This window comes from Oncorhynchus nerka, linkage group LG26 (genome assembly GCF_034236695.1).
Source record: "Oncorhynchus nerka isolate Pitt River linkage group LG26, Oner_Uvic_2.0, whole genome shotgun sequence".
Taxonomy (NCBI): Eukaryota; Metazoa; Chordata; class Actinopteri; order Salmoniformes; family Salmonidae; genus Oncorhynchus; species Oncorhynchus nerka.
In genome coordinates, this window is record NC_088421.1 from 30,212,699 (window position 1) to 30,224,715 (window position 12,017).

At 46.4% G+C, this 12,017-nt stretch overlaps 1 pseudogene; it reads right to left on the bottom strand.

The window, feature by feature from the left end:
- Window positions 1–613: 613 nt before the first annotated feature.
- On the bottom strand, window positions 614–11,931 carry LOC115128170 (small G protein signaling modulator 3-like; annotated as a pseudogene).
- Between the last annotated feature and the right edge of the window lie 86 nt (window positions 11,932–12,017).

Here is a 12,017-nt window from a genome sequence, read left to right on the forward strand (position 1 = left end):
TTACTGCAAGGTGATGTGTGAAAGTCAAGTGGCTTTTCTTCAGTAATTACACACCAAGATGGAGGTTAGTTTGATGGCGGATGGACACATCCATTGTAATAAAGAAATGAACTGAAATAAAAGTTTACATAGTACAGTAGTTCTTCCCAGTCAGCAAAGTGACTACTACAGATACACTGTTTAGTAGCCCACAACGGAGAGCCATGTTGGCACTAAACATTTGGGGACAATAGTGGATGGAATGCAGAGTAGAATGGGATTGTTGGGTACCAACACAGATCGACAGGAGTGGTTGGTGTTCCACTTCTCAATCAGCACACCCTTACAGGAGTAGCAGGACGTTCCACTTCTCAATCAGCACACCCTACTACAGTACTGGTAGCAGGAACACAGGAGTACGTTCACTTCTCAATCAGCACATCCTACGACAGTACTGGTAGCAGGAACACAGGAGTGCGTTCCACTTCTCAATCAGCACATCCTACTACAGTACTGGTAGCAGGACACACGGACACAGGTGGTACTACGACATCAGATCAGTGCCCACTGTAGCAAAACGTTTCCACAACAAAAACAAGTTTCTCTGGGACAAATTCAGGTACATTCCTCCCGGTTTGGTTCTTAGTGATACACCAGTCCTTGAGTCTGAGGAAATACTTCATATGGCACAGTAGAGTTGACTACTCTGTACCTAAGGAATGCTACAATCAGCACTTTCTGTATATTCCTAGTCTTCTGCACCTGATCTAAAGTATCACAAACACTGGTGTGGACAACATACACAGTAGCTTCACCCAAGAACTAACAGCCATGGTGACAGCCAGGACTATCAACCTTGGTTACATACTAATTGCTTCCTTAATAGACACATCAAAAGACCTTTGATTTGTTAGCAAGTTCAGAAAGTAAATGTAATTAGTTGATAGACATGGAAAGTCTTTTGGTGTCTCAAATGATACCTGGCCACGTTAAGTTGCCAAACATTGCAGATAGAAATGCCATGAATAGAGCTGATGTTATTCCTTATTCAACATGTCAGAGGCATGTTTGTTCTACAATGCTTATTTCTATCTGAACATTCCAAAAAGTTGCGTCTTGCTGAACGCGCCCCCTATAGTGTACCATCCTCAGTAGAAAGGCTTCGGATGCAGTTTAGTTGAGATTGAGAAGGGAAACCACGATGCATATCGATGTGTTTGTAGAATGATGATCAAATGTCTGAACAATACAATACTTCCTAGTGAGAGGTAGTGATGGAAACACTAGTAGTGGGTTCTGACATAGCAGTCAATATGAAAGAAACAGAAAGATCACTCTGGTAGACACACAGCATGTGTTGGGCAGGGAGTTCTTTGCAGGCTTTGGGTGTGTCTCTAGCCATCAATGTCCCAGCTGAAGAGATGATGCTTCACCAACATGTCTTGGACTCCTTCCTTCAGTGGCCTCTGATCTTTCTCCTGGAGGGGGGAATAAAGAGTGAAAGAAAGAGGCTGTTTGTTTAAAGGGAGTGTATAAGGAACAGCAGTTGCTGGGTGCAGTTTAAAATGTCACAATGGAGGTCAAAGGGTTATGGGTGAGGTGTGCGCATTGGGATGGTTTTCACCAATGTTCACTATTCTACTATCACTAGCCACCACCAGCTACGTTCTCCAACAACTGAACCAGGAACAGCTTGTTGTTTAGATAACTCTAGTTTCCTATTCCGAGTCCCTAAACCCATAGATGAGTAACTAGACCAACTACATTGACCAGAGATCAGAGTTTACCTAGAGATCCCAACTAAAGAGTTAATGGTCAACCAACGCATCTGCAACCCCTTCTTTGAGAATGGTTTGCAGAATTCAGCCACACACAGGTATGAGTTCACAGGGTGGGTGGGTGTGTTTTACACATACATACACACATACATACATACATACCTCTTTCTTGGCAGGCAGCTCACAGTCCTGAGAGAGACTGAAGGCAAACTGAAAGAACCCTAAGGAAACATCACCTTTTTAAAACCACACCACCATCCTTTCCCCACATACACCATTTTATATCAATTTCACTTCATCCTGGCCTCTAAGTCTTTCAAAAATAATCTAGCTGTTAATACGCTTGAATGGCGTGATTTAATCTTGTAATAGTCTGCTGGCACCGTCTGTGTGCGTCGCTCTCGCATTCATTTTCACTTGTGATCTCACAGTTTCACTCAAATCTCTTTGTTTATTTCTCAATCATTCGTTCCAATCTCTTCTCATTCTCTCTTAATCTCTCCTCTGTCTCTCTCGTGAACATCGGTCTCCATCTTTTACCTGAGCTCACACTTGATCTGGACCCATCCTGGGGCTGCGTAGGAAGGACCAGGGCTGGTACCACTTCTCCACTGCAGGCATACTGGAACACAACACCTCCAACCACAGGTGTAACACCTGCTCACTGTGGGGTGAGAGAGATGTGGTTAGGGAGTGTTCACTGATAAGAGGGACAGCCAGGATCTCTGAGTGAGAGAATCTGTGTGACTCACTTGAGGCCCACGCAGAGGAGCGAGGCGGAACTTGACGTCCATCTGAGCGTGTGCAGAGTCGTGGCTCATATTTACAGACTGCACCGCCTGAAAGAGACAGACGGAGAGGCTGAAGCATCACTGAAACAAATGCTTATGAACAAAACATTCAGTGTAAAACTGTCTGTAGCCTAAGGCCTATGTTTCTAACAGTCAACCTTCACAGCCCATCGGCCCCTACCACTAGGCAGTTCCTCATTTCCCCCTTTGAAAGCACCTGAAATGCAGATACTAAGTATCATCATTTTTTAAATTGTACTTTTTTCCTCCTTTATCTCCCTAATTTCGTGATATCCAATTGGTAGTTACAGTCTTGTCCCATCGCTCCAACTCCTGTACGGACTCAGGAGAGTTGGTCGAGAGCCATGCGTACTCTGAAACACGGCCCCGCCAAGCCACACTGCTTGTTGACACATTGCTCGCTTAACCCAAAAGCCAGCTGCACCAATGTGTCGGAGGAAACACCGTACACCTGGCGACTGAAGTCAGCGTGCAGGCCGCATGGCCTGGGACATCCCAGCCAGCCAAACCCTCCCTAACCTGGACGGCACTGGGTCAGTGTGCGCAGCCTCATGGGCCTCCCAGAGAGGTTTGTCAGTGGATTACCTGGGTCTGTATACGTCAGTCTGCTGCACCCCGGAGGCCCAGGTAAATTCAACCTGGGTCTGTGGAGAGAATGAAGTCGCCTCTAGCAGTCTTTGTGATGGAGTGCCTTAGTCCATGGGTGTGAGGAGGCTTTAGTGGCAGTCTTAAATTCGGGGTGTGAGGGAGTGGCGGGGTGTAGAGGAAGTCCAGAGTCTTTACGGGGTGTAGGAAGTCTTTAGTCAATAGAGAACTAGGGTCCCATATTACACGGGGTGTGAGGAAGTCTTTAGTTCTTTCAGATCTTGGAGATGGAATGAAGGAAGTCTTTAGTGGCTGGGGTGTGGGAGTCTTTAGTGGCAGTCTTGAGTGGCAGTCTTTAGTGGCAGGGTGTGAGGAAGTCTTTAGTGGCAGGGTGTGAGGGAAGTGCTTTGAAGTGGCGGGGTGTGAGGAAGTCTTTAGTGGCGGGGTGTGAGGGAAGCAGGGTGTGAGGAAGTCTTTAGTGGCGGGGTGTGAGGAAGTCTTTAGTGGCAGGGTGTGAGGAAGTCTTTAGTGGCGGGGTGTGTCTTTAGTGGCGGGGTGTGAGGAAGTAAACAGGCTTGTTATAGGATAACATTTACAAAAGGACTCACTCTATAGAGCAGCTCCTCCGGTGTGAGAACCTTGCCATCCTCATCTAATCTGGGGGGAGAAAGAGAGAACTGATGGACTGCACCACACAACTAAGACAACTGTGTAGGAATCCTAGTTGTTCATATGGTACAGAGGTCTGTGTGTGTCTAAGTTACCTGTAGGTCTTACACAGCACCAGTCTGGGTAGACCGAGTTAAAGTCCCTCCACCTCTCTACTGGCTGCCTGAGGAGAAAACAGAGAGAACAGTCAGGGAAGGCACCGACAGACAGACACTGAACCCAGCCCTCGGTCTCCTACCTCCTCTATGAAGAGCCAGGGGTGGCAGGGTCCTCCCAGTATGGAGGGTTTCTTCAAACCGTGTTGGAAGATGGCCTTCAGGGCAGGACACAACGTCCCTCTAACCAGGTCTGTCACCGCCTCAGTCACCGAGTCATCACCCGCCAGAGAGTACTGGGGACAGCAGACCAGTTATACATACAATACTGACAAACCCATAGACTGGATATATCCACTAAAGAACACTGACAAATTTAAGTCTGTTTTTACTAGACTGACTACACAATAATTCACTGACAAACCTCTTTGCTCCGCTCATCGAGGATTTCTACGAACTTGGCTGGAAACCAACCTTGAGTAAGAGAACAGATCATGAGATAGAAGGTTCCCCAAAGTGTTAGGAAAACATAGACTACAACATTCTACAGGACGTGTGGAGGAGATTGGGACAGAGATGGACATTCTACAGGGCGTGTGGAGATTGGGACAGAGATGGACAGGGACGTGTGGAGGGGAGATTGAAACAGAGATGGACATTCTACAGGACGTGTGGAGGAGATTGGGACAGAGATGGACATTCTACAGGACGTGTGGAGGGAGATTGGGACAGAGATGGACATTCTACAGGACGTGTGGAGGGAGATTGGGACAGAGATGGACATTCTACGTGTGGAGGGGAGAGGACAGAGATGGTGTGGAGGGAGATTGGGACAGAGATGGACATTCTACAGGACGTGTGGAGGAGATTGGGACAGAGATGGGGTGTTTTCATTCACCTCTCAGCCCGTTGAGCTCTCCCACCCAACAGTGCTCATCTTTCTGGGAAAAAATCTGAGGGAAAAGAGAAAAACAGAGGGATGAGATGGAGGAGTGAGTTAGTCACTTTTGTAAAACGATTTTTATTTTTTTAAATATTTTTTTTTTTAACATGTATGTTTTCACATACATTTCACACGCTGTGTTTGCAAAAACAAAGTCAGTGTGCTGTTAACAGTATAGCTTTCCACTGTCCCTGTACCATACCGGGCTCCAACTAGTGCTACTCTGCTCACAAACACACGTGACCAACTTCCTTGACAACGTACCAGCGGATTGAGCTACACAAATACATGGCAACATTTAAAGCAAGCTGTGGAGTGAAATTACAGCACTTAACTCCATTACATGTATGTGTTCTGTCCACTCACTGTGATGATGTCGTTCTTCCTGAAGCCCAGTTCGTAAGTCGTCATGGCGCTCAAAGTCCAACAGGGCTTTGGCCCGTCTCGTCGGTTACGAGACACAACCAGGAAGTTCTCGTGGTCTCTCTGGTGGCTCTCCATGGGTAGTCTGAGTCAGGTCCTGAAGGAGGAGGGACAGCGGGAGGAGAGAGAGAAAGATGAAGAGAAGGCGAGAGGGGGAGGGACATGAATTAATCTAATCAAATTAGCTCAGAATGTGCTAGTGACTTGTGCATCAAACATGTCAATCAGAATGACTCCCACTATTTCCCTAACTGTGTCGCAGTGTGAAGAACCATTGATTTAATGACCGGTGACTCATTGTTGGGTAACATGACTCACGGCGCTGCTGTGTCAGGGGAAGAATTCAATTATATGACTCATGCCACGATTACAGGCACTACCTAAAGCCATCTACTGGAGATCAGTCATGGGAAAGAGGGATAACCTAGTCAGTTTGTACAACCATGCATTCAACTGAAATGTGTCTTTGCATTTAACTTAACCCTCTGAATCAGAGGGCAGAGAAATGACCTTAAATTGACATCCAGGTCTTCAGCACCAGCATGAGGAGGACAAGAGATTCATACATTCAGCGCTTAACGGCCAGCGACTGAGCTCAAGGAGACCAGAAAGTCACATTTCTGCTAATTATCAGCAAGGCGACCACAAGATAACCAGGATAACCCTACCTAGCATTGTCACCATGCCAAATAGGCTAAGGTGACATTGTGCATGGTATTTAGGGAGAGCTCAGCTACTTCTTACTACAAGGCAGCTTCTCTTAAACGCGGGGTCAGTGAAACTGAGTCGATTCAGTAATCTGATTCAGTAGTGAGACTCACAGTGCTGGTGTGTTGGGGGTCCAGACAGCTATATGATTCAGTAACGAGATTCGGTGCTGGTGTGTTGGGGGTCCAGACAGCTATATGATTCAGTAACGAGATTCAGTGCTGGTGTGTTGGGGGTCCAGACAGCTATATGATTCAGTAGTGAGACTCACAGTGCTGGTGTGTCCAAACAGCTATATGATTCAGTAATCTGATTCAGTAGTGAGACTCACAGTGCTGGTGTGTTTTGGTGGTCCAAACAGCTATATGATTCAGTAGTGAGACTCACAGTGCTTGTGTGTCGGGGGTCCAGACAGTGGAAGTGTTCAGCGGTGCGGGTGATGGCCTCTCGGAGCGCTGCTACCAGCTCTGTCTGCTTGATGTTCTTAGACTTGAGAGCCTCCGCCTCGTCCTCACCCCACAACAGAGAGCTCAGAGTGGACTTCCTACGTAGCGACTGTCTCCTCACAACCTATAGACACACTCTGGTTAGACATGCTATCACACACACACACACTTCTATCAGACCACTCACTTTATTGAGGTTGTTGTTGAGTGTGTGGGAGTTGTTTGTGTTGAGCTGGGCCTGCTCATTGAGGATGTAAGCCAGGTGTTTGTTCCTCTGGGCCTCCAGTGTGTCCTGGGACAGCGCCCCCGCCAGCCTCATGGCCTCCCCCAGTACAGCAGCCCCGTCACCCAGCTGGCTGGGCAGATCGGACAGCGTGTTGAAGATGGACGCAGAGTTCTCAGAGGACACCAGCTCCTCCTCCTGTAGGGGAGAGAGGAGAAGGTCAACCTCCTGTAGGGGGGGAGAGGAGAGGGTTAAACAGGGGAACGACCAATCCCAAATCCCCAAGACACTTGTAGGCCTCTAGATCTGAAAGGGTTGGATAGATGTAAGAAAAAGAGGTGGAGTTATTACTGTATGATTTTCAATACCAATCCAATCCTTTCTGATCTACACAGGTCTAGGGAGTAGGGGTTGGTTTAAAAGCAAACCAGCAACCAGCCAGCCAATGAGAAACAACTATCCCACCTTGATCTTGAGCATGCCCAGTGTGACCTGGAAGAGGACCACAGAGCCCTGGTAGAACAGAAGGTCCCAGATCCTCAGCAGGATGCGGATGTCCACCACACTGGCAAACGATGTCAGGAACCAGTGCAGCGTGATCAGAGACAACTCTGGGGGAGGAGAGGAGACGAAGAGAAGGGTTAGGACACACAGGCAGGTTGGTCTCCTACACTACACCTGACATTCTTAGCAATGTTTGTGGCCTCTAAACACCAGACTTTAAAAGCCTTGTTGCAGTTTCCCTGTAGCTCCCCTAGATCCCTATTCACATTTTTACATTAACATCTTAGTCATTTAGCAGACGCTTTTATCCAGAGTGACTTACACTAGTGCATTCAATCTTAAGTTAGCTATGTGTGAGACAACCACAGTTCCTTTTCCTTCATAAAGTAGTTACCAGCAAAGTAGGATAAGACGAGTGTTAAAGTGTAAAGAACCCCCCCCATCTCTCTCACCGATGTCGTGCTCCTGCAGAAGCCTGTCCAGGCTTGGTAGATACTGGACTATGAGCTGTCTGAGGACCCTCTGGTCTGTCTGGACCCCCAGCAGGGTGGAGGAGAAGTAGGAGGGTGGCAGCAGGTCCTCGATCAGGGCACACATCATCCACAGCACGTCCTCCTCCTCCAGGAACAGCAACAGACATGACACCACCTGGGGATGGGGAGAGCGTGGAGAAAATAAACAGAAGAGATTAGATCTTTATTGTCCCCGTTGGGCAATTCGGTTGCAGCGAAAATACAGTCTGGGCAGATACAAACATATAGAAATTACAGTAGAGGTATTACAAACTCCCTAGATTAAAGAGTTCATCAAGAACACAAGATCAAAGTAATATTTAAAATACTATTTAAAACGTGCAGAAAGGGACCTGGATCATATGCCAGGTCTTTACCAGACAGAGAAAAGTGTATTAACCTGGATGGTAATATGCCAGGTCGTTACCAGCCAGAGGAAAGTGTATTAACCTGGATGGTAATATGCCAGGTCTTTACCAGACAGAGGAAAGTGTATTAACCTGGATGGTAATATGCCAGGTCGTTACCAGACAGAGGAAAGTGTATTAACCTGGATGGTAATATGCCAGGTCGTTACCAGCCAGAGGAAAGTGTATTAACCTGGATGGTAATATGCCAGGTCTTTACCAGCCAGAGGAAAGTGTATTAACCTGGATGGTAATATGCCAGGTCGTTACCAGCCAGAGGAAAGTGTATTAACCTGGATGGTAATATGCCAGGTCTTTACCAGACAGAGGAAAGTGTATTAACCTGGATGGTAATATGCCAGGTCGTTACCAGCCAGAGGAAAGTGTATTAACCTGGATGGTAATATGCCAGGTCTTTACCAGACAGAGGAAAGTGTATTAACCTGGATGGTAATATGCCAGGTCTTTACCAGACAGAGGAAAGTGTATTAACCTGGATGGTAATATGCCAGGTCGTTACCAGACAGAAGAAAGTGTATTAACCTGGATGGTAATATGCCAGGTCGTTACCAGCCAGAGGAAAGTGTATTAACCTGGATGGTAATATGCCAGGTCTTTACCAGCCAGAGGAAAGTGTATTCACCTGGATGGTAATATGCCAGGACTTTACCAGCCAGAGGAAAGTGTATTAACCTGGATGGTAATATGCCAGGTCTTTACCAGCCAGAGGAAAGTGTATTCACCTGGATGGTAATATGCCAGGTCTTTACCAGCCAGAGGAAAGTGTATTAACCTGGATGGTAATATGCCAGGTCGTTACCAGACAGAGGAAAGTGTATTAACCTGGATGGTAATATGCCAGGTCGTTACCAGCCAGAGGAAAGTGTATTAACCTGGATGGTAATATGCCAGGTCTTTACCAGCCAGAGGAAAGTGTATTAACCTGGATGGTAATATGCCAGGTCTTTACCAGACAGAGGAAAGTGTATTAACCTGGATGGTAATATGCCAGGTCTTTACCAGACAGAGGAAAGTGTATTAACCTGGATGGTAATATGCCAGGTCTTTACCAGACAGAGGAAAGTGTATTCACCTGGATGGTAATATGCCAGGTCTTTACCAGCCAGAGGAAAGTGTATTAACCTGGATGGTAATATGCCAGGTCGTTACCAGACAGAAGAAAGTGTATTAACCTGGATGGTAATATGCCAGGTCGTTACCAGCCAGAGGAAAGTGTATTAACCTGGATGGTAATATGCCAGGTCTTTACCAGACAGAGGAAAGTGTATTAACCTGGATGGTAATATGCCAGGTCGTTACCAGACAGAGGAAAGTGTATTAACCTGGATGGTAATATGCCAGGTCTTTACCAGCCAGAGGAAAGTGTATTAACCTGGATGGTAATATGCAGACGCTTTTAACCTGGATGGTAATATGCCAGGTCTTTACCAGACAGAGGAAAGTGTATTAACCTGGATGGTAATATGCCAGGTCGTTACCAGCCAGAGGAAAGTGTATTGACCTGGATGGTAATATGCCAGGTCGTTACCAGCCAGAGGAAAGTGTATAGACCTGGATGGTAATATGCCAGGTCGTTACCAGACAGAGGAAAGTGTATTAACCTGGATGGTAATATGCCAGGTCTTTACCAGACAGAGGAAAGTGTATTAACCTGGATGGTAATATGCCAGGTCGTTACCAGCCAGAGGAAAGTGTATTAACCTGGATGGTAATATGCCAGGTCGTTACCAGACAGAGGAAAGTGTATTAACCTGGATGGTAATATGCCAGGTCGTTACCAGACAGAGGAAAGTGTATTAACCTGGATGGTAATATGCCAGGTCGTTACCAGACAGAGGAAAGTGTATAGACCGTAACTACACAATAGAGCACAGTGAACGTCCTCCTTACCATGCCTGTGCCCTGGCAGTAGCCGATGTCTGGGTAGAGCCATGCCAGGCCCCGCAGTACCCGCCTCAGCCTGGGAACACCCACACTCTGCAGGCTGCAGAAACACGCGTTGGAGGGCATGGTCCGCAACAGGTCCTTCTCTATCTGAGAGAGGGGGAAGAGATGGACGGAGTGGGATGAGAAGAGGTGGAGAGATAGAGGGAAGACAAAGAGAGGGGGGAAATATTGTTTTTCAACCAATGTGTTGTAAGAGTTTACAGATTTATTAGCATCTATAAATGAATAATCGACCATTAATAAATCACTTATATTTTTTTAAACAGGTTAACAATGTTTGATCCTCAATCACAGATTTTCATCAAGGGAGAGAAACATCTTACATCATCAGTACCATTCCACCCCTCCACCTGGAGTCATCTGGATGTACAGTACCTCAGCATCCAGTACCTGTTTGGCAGCAGTGGTCTCGTCGTTGGTGCTGTTCTTAACGATCTCTTTGTAGGAGATCTCTGTAGTCCTTTTCTTCTGCAGAGCTCCAGACAGACGCATCCACAACTAGCACGACCAGAGAGGGGGAGGGGGGGGGGTTCAACGCCGATACCGATTGGAGGACCAAAAAAAATAACGTTTATATATAAAATCAGACATAATTATAATGTAAAAACACACAGAAATACGAGCCTTAGGTCATTAATATGGTAAAATCCGGAAACTATCATTTCGAAAATACAAAATGTTTATTCTTTCAGTGAAATACGGAACCGTTCCGTATTTTATCTAATGGGTGGCATCCCAAAGTCTAAATATTGTAGTTACATTGCACAACCTTCAATGTTATGTCAAAATTATGTACAATTCTGGCAAATTAATTACGGTCTTTGTTAGGAAGAAATGGTCTTCACACAGTTCGCAACGAGCCAGGCAGCCCAAACTGCTGCATATACCCTGACTCTGTTGCACAGAATGCAAGAGAAGTGACACAATTTCCCTAGTTAAAATAAATTCTTGTTAGCAGACAGTATTAACTAAATATGCAGGTTTAAAAATATATACTTGTGTATTGATTTTAAGAAAGGCATTGATGTTGATGGTTAGGTACACATTGGTGCAACTATTGTGCTTTTTTCGTGAATGCGCTTGTTAAATCACCCGTTTGGCGAAGTAGGCTGTGATTCAATGATAAATGAACAGGCACTGCATTGATTATATGCAACGCAGGACAAGCTAGATAAACTAGTAATATCAACAACCATGTGTAGTTAACTAATGATTATGTTAAGATTGATTGTATTTTATAAGATAAGTTTAATGCTAGCTAGCATCTTACCTTGGCTCCTTGCTGCACTCGTATAACAGGTAGTCAGCCTGCAACGCAGTCTCCTTGTGGAGTGCAATGTAATCGGCTATAATCGATGTCCAAAAATGCGGATTACAGATTATGAAAACTTGAAAATCGTCCCTAATTAAATCAGCCATTCCGATTAATCGGTCGACCTCTACAACAGACATCTCTGAATCAGGTTATACACCGTAGTAGAAGTTGGCCCTTTGACCACTTTATCTCCCCTTACTGGTCTGTGGTCTCATTCTGCCTTTTCCCTTTGTTAAAACCTCTACTACTGTGTTTTCCCCCCTCTAGGCCCCCTTACCTGTGGTCTCATGCTGTGTGGTATGCCCCCCTCTAGGCCCCCTTACCTGTGGTCTCATGTTGTGTGGTATGCCCCCCTCTAGGCCCCCTTACCTGTGGTCTCATGCTGTGTGGTATGCCCCCCAGCACCAGGGAGCGGAGGCGTTCAGAGTGGGGCAGGACGGGGGAGATGAGGTCCCAGGTCAGGTCTCCTACGGTGTGGTTGTGGGTGAACTCCAGGTGGGCCTGCCAGCGCAGCCTCTGCTGGGGGTCCTCTCTCTGGGGCTCTGGCCTCGGCTCTGGCTCTACTCCATCTGGAAGGGGAGAGAGATGGTGTTCAACTGCAGTTATCATTGTTCAGGGTTATACTCCTGCATTCCTGTTACTTTGGCACT